This window comes from Schistocerca nitens, chromosome 7 (genome assembly GCF_023898315.1).
Source record: "Schistocerca nitens isolate TAMUIC-IGC-003100 chromosome 7, iqSchNite1.1, whole genome shotgun sequence".
Classification (NCBI taxonomy): Eukaryota; Metazoa; Arthropoda; class Insecta; order Orthoptera; family Acrididae; genus Schistocerca; species Schistocerca nitens.
The window spans coordinates 106,999,325-107,011,387 of NC_064620.1; the positions used below are offsets into that span (position 1 = coordinate 106,999,325).

Genomic DNA, 12,063 nt, shown 5'->3' on the forward strand with positions numbered 1-12,063 from the left:
ATAGACAAATCTCTTAAAGAACAGAAAAAAATGTGGTAAGTTAAGAAAGGCTGTTAAATACTCGGGTAGAACTTAAATTAACTGTTTACATCATATTTTCAACACAGTATGTTTTCAGAGGCCTGCTGCTAGCTTTGTTACTGGCCGGTTCGATCAGTACGAATGTACTGCGCAAATGAATCGTGAGCTTCGATGTGAATCCTTGGAAGGAAGAGGATCCTTTCGCGAAACTGTTTTGTAAGGTTACAGAACCGGTATCTGCGACAGACTGCAGATTATTCTACTGCCTCGAACGCTCATGTCGCGTAGGGAGCGTAAGAGAGACTAGGACCCATACACAAACGTACAAGCTGTCGTTTAATCAAGCAGTCTATTTTCCCCCGCTTCATTTGCGAGTGGAACGGGAAAGCGGGTGACTAGCAATGTTACAAGGTATCATCCGCCAGGTGGCTTGCAGAGTACACAGGGTGAACAAAAATTCACGCACCCTGACACCAGAGTGCGATTCCTTGCATACTAATGGTACAAAAATTTCCTTAGCAGAACTTCGTCCCATGGACGACGTTCAGTAGAAAGTGGACATTAAACAAAGGCAAAAAATGGCTCTGAGCACTATGGGACTTAACTTCTCAGGTCATCAGTCCCCTAGAACTTAGAACAACTTAAACCTAACTAACCTAAGGACATCACACACATCCATGCCCGAGGCAGGATTCGAACCTGCGACCGTAACGCTCGCGCGGTTCCAGACTGTAGCGCCTAGGATCGCTCTGTCACTCCGGCCGGAAGGGACCGATGACCTCAGCAGTTTGATCCCATAGTACTTACTCCAAATTTCCAATTTTTTTTCTTGTCGTACAGAGATTAATTAAGAGCTATCGGTATCACATTCTGCTCTTCAGACTGATCTACAGTAACTTCTGCAATTAGTATCCAAGACTTAGAAACAAATTCAACCGCTGTCTCCAAATTATGATAAGTAGTTACGAATGAATCACAATATTTTGAACTCTGATTACGCCTGCTTCGAAAGCCGAACCGATTAATGTCTTATGAGGAAATTGGTGATTTTCTATTCAAATGAGAATAACTTCGGATAAAATGGGCACTGAGGAAATGCAGCTTGCTAGTCTGTCTTCGCAATTCACGTGTAACTAGTGCTGGCCACCTTGCAAAAAATCTTTCGCAAATCAAGAGAAAAATCGACTTTACTTCCTTATTAAGTTGCAGAAAGAACGCGAAGACAACATGTGGGGAACCCTGATAGAGTACGACAGTGTAACGAATGTGTCAAAAGTTGCCGCTGGAACAGGGCCGTAATGATACGACGAGGAAATTCGAAAATGTTTAGGATTTTCACTATCCAAAATATACACTGCTGGTAATTAAAATTGCTACACCACGAAGATGACGTGCTACAGACGCGAAATTTAGCCGACAGGAAGAAGATGCTGTGATATGCAAATGATTAGCTTTTCAGAGCATTCACACAAGGTTGGCGCCGGTGGCGACACCTACAACGTGCTGGCACGAGGAAAGTTTCCAACCGATTTCTCATACACAAACAGCAGTTGACCGGCGTTGCCTGGTGAAACGTCGTTGTGATGCCTCGTGTAAGGAGGAGAAATGCGTACCATCCCGTTTCCGACTTTGATAAAGGTCGGATTGTAGCCTACCGCGATTGCAGTTTATCGTATCGCGACATTGCTGCTCGCTTTCGTCGAGATCCAATGACTGTTAACAGAATATGGAATCGGTGGGTTCAGGAGGGTAACACGGAACGCCGTGCTGGACCCAACGACCTCGTATCACTAGCAGTCGAGATGACAGGCATCTTATCCGCATGGCTCTAACGGATCGTGCAGCCTCGTCTCGATCCATGAGTCAACAGATGGCGACGTTTGCAAGACAAAAACCGTCTGCACGAACAGTTCGACGTCGTTTGCAGCAGCGTGGACTATCAGCTCGGAGACCATGGCTGCGGTTACGCTTGACGCTGCATCACAGACAGGAACGCCTGCGATGGTGTACGCAACGACGAACCTGGGTGCACGAATGGCAAAACGTCATTTTATCGGATGAATCCAGGTTTTGTTTACAGCATCATGATGGTCGCATCCGTGTTTGGCGACATCGCGGTGAACGCACATTGGAAGCGTGTATTCGTCATCGCCATACTGGCGTATCACCTGGCGTGATGGTATGGGGTGCCATTGGTTACACGTGTCGGTCACCTCTTGTTCGCATTGACGGCACTTTGAGCAGAGGACGTTGCATTTCAGATGTGTTACGACCCGTGGCTCTACCCTTCAGTCGATCCCTGCAAAACCCTACAGTCAAGCAGGATAATGCACGACCGCATGTTGCATGTCGTGTACGGGCCTTTCTTGATACAGAAAACGTTCGACTGCTGCCCTGGCCAGCACATTCTCCAGATCTCTCATCAATTGAAAACGTCTGGTCAATGGTGGCCGAGCAACTGGCTCGTCACAAGACGCCAGTCACTACTCTTGATGAACTGTTGTATCGTGTTGAAGCTGCATGGGCAGCTGTACCTGTACACGCCATCCAAGCTCTGTTTGACTCAATCAATGCCCAGGCGTATCAAGGCCGTTATTACGGCCAGAGGTGGTTGTTCTGGGTACTGATTTCTCAGGATCTATGCACCCAAAATGTGTGAAAATGTAATCACATGTCAGTTCTAGTATAATATATTTGTCCAATGAATACCTATTTATCATCTGCATTTCTTCTTGATGTCGTAATTTTAATGGGCAGTAGTGTATTATTACCTAATATAGAAAGGCTTAGATGATTGTACCGTCAGAATAGACCACTGTGGGCGATTTGGTGCACACAGTACTTGGTCTTTGCCTCCTGTACTTTTCAGTGATGATAAATCGCAATGTTCAGCACGATGTGAGGCGGCAAGTTTTTTTGTTTTTTTCCCTGGCAGGCGAGCTGTGCTTAACCACTGTACTGATGCTGGGGAGAAGTGGGTGGGCTAAGCATTAAGTTTTTTTAATTAAACAAAGGGAATTTGAAGAATAAAGCCACAGCGACAAGAAAATGCCCAACCTTTCTGGGAGATAAATAGAATTCCTTTTAACTGCGTAAAAGCTTACGAGGGTCTTGTCACAATAAAGATAGGCCGAGAATGTGAATGAGGGGCAGAGGTGGGAGACAAAAGACGGTAAGAGCCACCTTTGTTTTCCTCGGCGCGGCGGCGACGGTGTTCCGGCCTAGCAGTAAGCCGATTAGGGCGGGCGGCCCGCCCTGGTGCTCGCCGCATGCAAACGCAGACGTCTCGGCCACCGCCGGTCTACGCTTCGCTACCGTCGTGGCGGGCTCTTGCGCATCGCACCGTGACCGTGTATTCATGGACACTCGAAAGCGACTGCGTACTCACATCCTGTTAATTTGCACGCTACTGGCATTTTTCATCATCATCATCATCATCATCATCATCATCGAGCGGCGGTGTACCTAACATAACCTAACCTAACCTAGTCTGATTTAAAGCAACGGGGAGTTGCCGCGACAAGTACTCTGTGCAGGCAGCCGCCACGGCGCTCCTCTTCGCGAGACAGAAAAACGATTTAAGGTCTACCTCCTGCAAAAAGTGAATAAAATATCCGAAATTAGCCGGTTAGATTTTCATACTGTCTCTATGTCAGAAATCTGTCCTTAATATCAATTAGATCGGTTGTCATGTTAATTGTTTTGCAACCGGTGAAATATTGCCGTCCGGGAAACTAACCCTTGCAATACTAGCACAAGTCGACCTCTCATCCGCATTCGACACTGTAAATCACAAACTGCTGCTCACTAAAATATACGCTATGACTAATGATTTCGGGCTGATACAAATTATATCAACTCTTCTCAGCAACAGACGGTTCATCGTAAACCTAGGAGGGAAGCGAAGTCGATGGCGTATACAGAAGAATGGACTACCCCAAGGCAGTGTCCTCGCACCCACTCTTTTCAACATATATGTGAATGATCAACCAGTTGCACCAGGGACTAGGAGCTTTGCTTACGCGGACGATCTTGCAATAGCCGTGCAGGGTCGGAACTTTAACGACACAGAAATTAGCCTTACGAATGCCCTCAACGGTATAACGCCATACTACGAAGCCAACTGCCTACGCCCGAACGCAGCAAAAACATTATCCTGCCTATTCCATCTTCGAAACCGAGACGCCAAACGTACCCTAAACATCACGTGGAACAACCAACGGATCGCGTTCAGCAGCACTCCTTGTTATTTAGGCGTCACCCTTGATCGCACACTTACTTACAGACATCATGTAGACAAGGTCAGGGGCAAACTATCAACAAGAAACAACCTCCTGAGTAAGCTCACCTCCACAAAATGGGGTGCCGACCCACATACTTTACGTACGTCGGCACTTGCACTCTGCTACTCGGTTGCTGAATACGCTGCCCCAGTTTGGGAAAGATCAGCGCATGCGAAACGAGTGGATCCTCTGCTGAACGATGCCTGTCGCGTAATCACGGGATGCCTAAGACCCACCCTTAGCCAACTTTACTTGCTTAGTGGCATAACTCCTGCCAGCATCAGACGAGCTATAGCAAGCGAAGCAGAGCGCCTCAGGCAGCTGCGCGACCAGCGCCATCCTCTCTTCGGACAAAACCCTCCACACACAAGTCTACAATCAAGACGGAGTTTCCTCACCTCAGTTCAACCGCTCTAAAAAAAGGCCAGATTGTCAAAATGGCAAGCACCACTGCCTACGGGAGACCAGGCACCTCTAATCTCACCCAACGAACAATTGGCCTCTGGAAATGAACTAAAATGGCCATTATGGAGAACCCTCAACCGCCTACGAACTGGGGTGGGCAGATGCAACGTAAACATGTGTAAATGGGGATACCGAGACGGGACGGACACGTGCCAGTGCGGACAGACCCAAACAATGGACCACCTCCTGGAATGCAGCAACATGGGGGAAGTGTGCAGGAAAGAAGATCTGGCAAACGCTACGGCAGTGGCAGTTAAATGCGCTGAATTTTGGCGGGGCGTGATATGATATATATACTATGTTTGTCTTTATATTGTAATGTGACTCCCCATTTTGGGTTTGTTTTATTAATACATATGTGTATTGCATTTGGACTTGTGTGTATATGTAATATGTGGGTTGTCTATGGCTTGGACACGATTAAATAAATAAAAATACTAGCACATTTTCGGTAACGTGTGTTACCAAGCGGGGAGCGGTGGTGGTGGTACTGCATACCCATCTTAAAAAAATTTTAAAAAGCTGTTGGCTTGTATTAACAACATACTTTTTAAAGAGGTACTGATGTGTAAGTGGAGTCCAGAACCTCAGTCTCTTTTATCACACTCTTAGCAATACCGGGTGATCAAAAAGTCAGTATAAATTTGAAAACTGAATAAATCACGGAATAATGTAGATAGAGAGGTACAAATTGACACATATGCTTGGAATGACATGGGTTTATTAGAACCAAAAAAATACAAACGTTAAAAAAATGTCCGACAGATGGTGCTTCATCTGATCAGAGTAGCAATAATTAGCATAACAAAGTAAGACAAAGCAAAGATGATGTTCTTTACAGGAAATGCTCAATATGTCCACCATCCCTCGTCAACAATAGCTGTAGTCGAGGAATAATGTTGTGAACAGCACTGTAAAGCATGTCCGGGGTTATGGTGAGGCATTGGCGTCGGATGTTGTCTTTCAGCATCCCTAGAGATGTCGGTCCATCACGATACACTTGAGACTTCAGGTAACCCCAAAGCCAATAATCGCACGGACTGAGGAGGCCAAGCATGACAAAAGTGGCGGCTGAGCACACGATCACCACCAAACGACGCGCGCAAGACATCTTTCACGCGTCTAGCAATATGGTGTGGAGCGCCATCCTGCATAAACATCGTACGTCCCATCAGGTGTTTATCAGCCAGGCTGGGGATGATGCGATCCTGTAACATATCAGTGTACCTCTCACCCGTCACTGTAGCAGTTTTGCTGTCCAGCGCCATCTGTCAGACATTTTGTGAACTTTGTTTTTTTTTTGTTCTAATAAAACCCCATGTCATTCCAAGCATGTGTGTCAATTTTTACCTCTCTATCTACATTATTCCGTGATTTATTAAGTTTTCAAATTTATACTGACTTTTTGATCACCCTGTACTAACGCGGGTGAAGGGGAGTGGTATCTTATGACTACTACAAATGTTTTTAAAAAATACATATTTCGTTAATTGTTGAGTTTTACCCACAATATACTTTTTAAAGAGATACTGATACGCAAGTAGAGTCTTAAACTTGAAAATATAGAATACTGGTGTGACATTGTGAAATGTCACATCTATTATTAAGACTTAAATTTCTGTGTTAAGTTTAAATGAAAAATATAAAACATTTATGGAACCTGATGAAATTCTTCATCAAAAACAATAAAAAATTTCAAAAATTAAAAATATAAAATACCTGACAGTATTGTCAAAAGGTGTGCATAAAGTAGCCCTCCTCCCTCCCATTCCTCTTAGTATTGCGGGGGTTAAACTTAGCGTACCTCGAAAAACACTGAACTCACTGAAGTATGCCTTTTTCATTGCCGAAATATCTCGCTTGGCAACAGATCACTGCAAAGTTTCGTATCTTATTGCGTTCACTTGCTAGAAACTTCGATTTTTTTCCAGTTTCATCAATATTCAACACGTAGCAAGTATGAAGTTTAAAATTTCTATCTCCCATAACAATCACGTTATGAATTTAAGTATGGCATCAAAATACATGACGATGGCCTAAGCAGAGAAGACATACGAGGGCTATTCGGAAAGTAAGGTCCGATCGGTCGCGAATTGAAAACCACAGTGAAAATCTGACGAAACATTGCATACATATTTCCAGAATGAGATTTTCACTCTGCAGCGGAGTGTGCGCTGATATGAAACTTCTTGGCAGATTAAAACTGTGTGCCCGACCGAGACTCGAACTCGGGACCTTTGCCTTTCGCGGGCAAGTGCTCTACCAACTGAGCTACCGAAGCACGACTCACGCCCGGTACTCACAGCTTTACTTCTGCCAGTACCAGGCTGTGGCTAAGCCATGTCTCCGCAATATCCTTTCTTTCAGGAGTGCTAGTTCTGCAAGGTTCGCAGGAGAGCTTCTGTAAAGTTTGGAAGGTAGGAGACGAGGTACTGGCAGTTTTAATCTGGCAGGAAGTTTCATTGCATATATATGTTTGACAGTGCCTCTGGTGTGCCCGTCGATCGCGTGACGTCGCTCTTTTCACTTCAGGGCGCATAGTGAGCATGAAAAGATGCCTACAAAATAATGCCCCCGCCGCCCCCCCCCCCCCCCCCACCCCGGCCACGTATGAGTGCCTGGTGACAGATTTCGCCTGATTTCATGCAATCAGAGTAACGTAGCTGTCATGCATTTCGTTCCTCACGACGGTTCTCGGCCGCATTCTGCAGGGGGCAATGAAGATGCTAAATACAGCTGACGGATGCGTATTTGTTGCTGTTAGAAGTAGTTTATCTTCCAGCGAAACCGAAGTAGATAGTTCCTATAAGTTAGTATGGGTAGAGGCCATTGTTGCCAATCGGAATAAATTAATAATTGGATTCTTTTACCGCCCTCCCAACTCTGATGATACAGTTGCTGAAAGGTTCAAATAAAACTTGAGCCTATTTTCAAACACATATCGGACCGTGCAATTACAGTTGGTGGTGACTTTAGTTTACCCTCGATATGTTGGCGAAAACACATGTTTAATTCCGGACGTACGCAAAAAACCTCATCCGAAATTGTGCTAAACGCATTCTCTCCAAATTATGTAGAGCAATTAGTTCATGAGCCCACTCTAAGAGTAAACGGTTGTGAAAACACACTCGACCTCTTGGCAACAAATAATCCTGAACTAATAACGAGCATCAAAACGGATACAGGGATTAGTGGACGCACGGTTGTCGCAGCGAGACCGAGTGCCGTGACTCTCAAATACACTAAAAATAACGAAAAATATATTTATTCAAAAAAGCAGACACAAATTCGCTTGACGTCTCCCTGAGAGACGTTCCCCACTCTTTTCAAATTAACAATGTAAGTATATACATATGTGGCTTGAATTCAAAGAAATAATATCGACAGCAATCGAGAGATTTATACGAAATAAATTAACAGACGGCGGAGTTGATCCCCCGTGGCAAATAAAAGTGGTTAGAGCATTTTTACAGAAACAACGGAAGAAAGCATGGCAAATTTAAAAGAACGCAAAACTCCGAAGACTGGCGATCTTTTACAGAAGCTCAAATTTAGCGCGGATGCTTATAATAGTTTCAACAACGAAACTTTGTCTAGAAACCTGGCAGAAATTCCAAAGAGATTCTGGTCCTATGTAAAGTATGCTAGCGGCAAGGCACAAACAATGCCTTCTCTGCACGATAGTAATGGAAATAGTATCGATGACAGTGCTGCTTCACACAGCCTTCCAAAATTTCTTGACCATAGGAGACGAAGTAAATATTCCAGAACTGAATCACTTAATAATTTAATAATAAGGTTCCTTCCGGAGTATGCTGATGCAATAGTTCCATACTTGATTACATACAACCACTCTTTCGACGGAAGATCCGTACCCGAAGACTGGAGAGTTGGCCGGCCGGAGTGGCCGAACGGTTCTAGGCGCTACAGTCTGGAACCGCGCGACCGCTACGGTCGCAGGTTCGAATCCTGCCTCGGGCATGGATGTGTGTGATGTCCTTAGGTTAGTTAGGTTTAAGTAGTTCTAAGTTCTAGGGGACTGAGGACCTCAGCAGTTAAGTCCCATAGTGCTCAGAGCCATTTGAACCATTTTGAACCTGGAGAGTTGCACAGGCCACAACAATATTCAAGAAAGACAGCAGGAGTAAACCACAAAATTACAGATCCATTTTATTAACGTCGACAAGAACCAGGATTTTGGAACATTCGAATATTATGAATTACCTAGAAGAGAACGGTCTACAGACAGTCAACATGGATTTGGAAAATATCGTTCTTGCGAAATACAACTTCGCTCACACTAAGAGCTGAATGCTATCGACAAAGGATTTCATTCCAGAAGGCCTTGACATTGTGCCTCACAAGGGGCTTGTAATCAAATTGCGAGCTTAAGGAATATCGCCTCAGTGCGACTGGATTTTTTTATTTCCTGTCTGAGAAGTCACTGATGGAAAGTCATGGAGTAAAACAGAAGTGATTTCTTACGTTCGCCCTCTGTTGTTCCTCAGCCATATATGCGATTTAGGAGACAATCTGAGCAGCCTACTTTGGTTTGCAGATGAAGTTGTCGTTTGTCGTCTAGTAAAGTCATGAGAACATCAAAATCAACTGCAAAAAATCTGTATGGTGCAAAAATTGACCCTAAATAATGAAAAAAGTGAGGTCATTCAAATGAGTGCTAGAAGGAGACCGCGAAACTTCCGTTACTCGATAAATCACGCAAATCTAAAAGCTGTAAATTCTACTAAATACCTGTGAATTATAATTACGAGCAGTTTACATTGAAAAGAAAACATACATAAAATGTTGTGGGAAAGCCGAACAAAAGAACGCGCTATATTGGCAGTACACTTCGAAGACGCAACAGACCTACTTGAGATACTGCCTTTCAGTACGCTCCTCCGTCCGCTTTTGGCGAACTGCTGCGCGGTCTGGGATCCTTACCAGATAGGGCTAACGGAGTACGTCGAGAAAGTTCAGAGAAGAGCTGCACTTTTTTTATTATCGAACAATAGGAGACAGAGTGTCACCGATTTAATACAGGATTTGGGGCGGAAATCGTTAAAAGAAAGGTGTTTCTCGTTCGGAAGGATCTTCTCATGAAATTTCAATTACCAACTTTCTCCTCCGAATGCGGAAATATTTTGCTGATGCCGACCTACACAGGGACAAACGATCGTCATAATAAAATAAGGGAAATCAGAGCTCGCATGGAAATATACAGGTGTTCGTGTTTTCTGCACGCTGTTCTAGCCACGTAAATGTAGATGTAGTTAATTGGAGATGAAGAGTTCGCACAGGATTAAGTAGCATGGAGAGCTGTATCAAATTAGTCTTCGGACTGAAGACAACAACATATGGTCTAGATTACAGACGAAACGGATAGGTGGCGAATCTCCGATTCCCAGTCTTATCTTACCAAGTAGCGTATCCAGATAATAGGACAATATCTGCCAGAGACTGGATTTTCAATAAATTATGGAAATTTCGCAATTCGACTTTACGTAATGCACATGCAAGATAATCTAAACACAAATAAAAGCACGATATCTTCAAATCAAAACACCGTTTATTTTTAATTTTAAGAAAATAAAAATTAGTAGGGTATACTCATACTTAACTAGAGGAAAATTATGGCCACTGAACACCAGTTTCTCTGCATTAAGAGGTTAAAGGTGATTTCGGCTCCCTTCGTGAGCAAGGCTAGTTTCGTTTAAAAATCTTTCGCTATATACAGCGCTGCGAGGCGCTGAAACATAAATTATCATAAACCTTTTTCAAATTCGGATCTGTGTCGCATTAGGTAACCATCTAATCCAATGGCGGTGGCGATCAATTTAAACTGTCTTCAGATAACAGTCAGTTTAGTTTGCAACTGCGTTTATTTCTGGGCAATCACACTATCATTACTTTCGTTTGCCACCTCGTTAAAATCAGCCATCCTTGCGCAAGACTGGAAACCGATGAAAATAAATTCACGATTACAGACAGCCTTCAGAACTGACGAGGCTTGGTTGGAACGATTGCATATTAAAACAAACGTCGACTAGTGTGAAACAATTCTCTTCACAAGCAGACCGAAGTTACTGCGCAAACATCAACGCTGCAGACAGGTTCGATCAATTTAAATACAAGCACCCCCAATACATTTCCGAGAGAAAGCTAGATACCTCTGTGTCTGGCTGGACCGGGAAGTTACATGGGGGGGGGGGGGGGGGGCAATCACAAAGAATACGTTGCCAACAGGGCGCACTCGAGGCTCAAACAACTCTACCCATGCTCAACAGGGAAAGCACACTAAATAGGAGTGTGTCAAGGTCCATATACATGACACTGACCAAACCTCTGATGACGTACCAGCTCCCGTCTTGGGATATACAGGTCCAACCCGCCTGCGCTGCCTGCAGATCATACGGAACAAAGTGTTACGCAGCATTAGCAACGCTCTACGCCACACTCGCACCGTGGATATTCACAATGAATACCGCCTTGAAATCCGAAAGGATATACTCAAAAAACTCGCCACACAATTATACAGGAACGCGAGACACTATCCTTTCATCTTTACTCTGGTGTACTATGATCACAACTATAGGTGGAAGCATAAGCGACCAAATGCACTGCTAGCTAGGCCATTATCACCCATGGCGAGCTAACATGCAACTGACAACGTCGGCAAGCTCCTGCACATCAGCAATATTGACTGGATATGCCATCTATCACAACCGACCAACAGGCTAGAGCAGGGAAGCCGAAAAGCTTACACACTAACGAAAAAAAAGGTCAAAACTACGTGAATCCAGTGTATGACCTACTGGACACTAACCCATGATGTCAGTGTCGTCCTAACCGCCGTCTGCTTCACGTCTGCTGTGCAGCGAGCTACCTTAATTTAAGTATTAACTGTATTTTTCTTACTTGTCACTTCTTCTTCCGTGTGTTTTTGCTTTTAGGAAGCTTTAATTGTCAAGTGCTATTAATAGTGTTCCATAGATTTCGTGTTTGTTTTGAATACAGTCAGAGAGAGTCCCTTTAGTCAACCATAGTGCCAGTAGTGCTAGTGTTTGTTTTCAATACAGGTAGTGCTATTTTCATTGTTTTCTACAAGAAGTGGCTGGCAATCTTAGTTTAGTCAATAGTCAGCCGCCTTTAGTGAATTAGCAGTCTAGTTAAAAGTTGATTAACTCTCTTCAGTAAATTGGTTCCTTAGGATGGATAGGATGTGTGACTGCTGTGCACGGACGCAGGAGGAGCTGGCCACTGTTCGCGAACAGCTGAACGTGTTCATGGCCGC

The 12,063-nt window shown here is 44.2% G+C and overlaps 1 protein-coding gene across 1 annotated transcript in view; it reads right to left on the minus strand.

Annotated features, from left to right (window-relative positions):
• The window catches only part of LOC126195218 (dipeptidase 1-like), a 585,745-nt gene that overhangs the window by 158,128 nt on the left and 415,554 nt on the right, over positions 1–12,063 (minus strand). The window lies entirely within an intron of this gene.